At 32.2% G+C, this 653-nt stretch overlaps 1 protein-coding gene across 1 annotated transcript in view; it reads left to right on the top strand.

The window, feature by feature from the left end:
- Positions 1 to 653, top strand: part of LOC106882365 (epidermal growth factor receptor) — a 205,829-nt gene that overhangs the window by 147,706 nt on the left and 57,470 nt on the right. The gene's annotated exons all lie outside the window — the stretch shown is intronic.

Genomic DNA, 653 nt, shown 5'->3' on the forward strand with positions numbered 1-653 from the left:
ATATATATATATATATTGAACTCTATGAAAGTGACTCATAAGTGGTGGTGGTGTTGTCACTTCTCCTGTCAGTAAATCAACTGCTTGCCTTCTGCCTTTGAAGTTGTGTGAAATAAAAGATCCTTTACTTGCAAAACATGTAAGGGTTAGTGATAGGAAGAACATCTAGCTGTAAAACAAGGCCTCAATAATGTATATGTCAAATCCATGCTAGCATGGAAAAAATGAATGTAAAACAAATGAGATATACATACACACACACACACACACACATATCTATAATCCTCCACTTCAGTTTGCAATGAGTTCAAGAAATGCTGAAAGGATAGAGATTTTGGTCAAGTAGTACAAACACTGCCAAAGAGAACTTTGTTCTTCTTGAGAATTTTCTGCTAATTTCCTCCACCATTTTCTTGATTATTAAACATGACAATAATTCAGACGATCCCAACAGAGCTAAAACATTTCACTGCTACAATATTAATTACAAGATCTTTCTGTATTTTATATTTAACAAGACAAAACTATGTTGTATACAATTGATATAAAGTAACATGTGGTGACATTCACTTTATATACATTTTGATAATTATATGTACTTTATATACATTTTCTTACTGGCATTCCATTGGTTACAATGACAAGGGTTCCAA

The sequence above is a fragment of the Octopus bimaculoides genome, chromosome 10, assembly GCF_001194135.2.
Source record: "Octopus bimaculoides isolate UCB-OBI-ISO-001 chromosome 10, ASM119413v2, whole genome shotgun sequence".
NCBI lineage: Eukaryota > Metazoa > Mollusca > Cephalopoda > Octopoda > Octopodidae > Octopus > Octopus bimaculoides.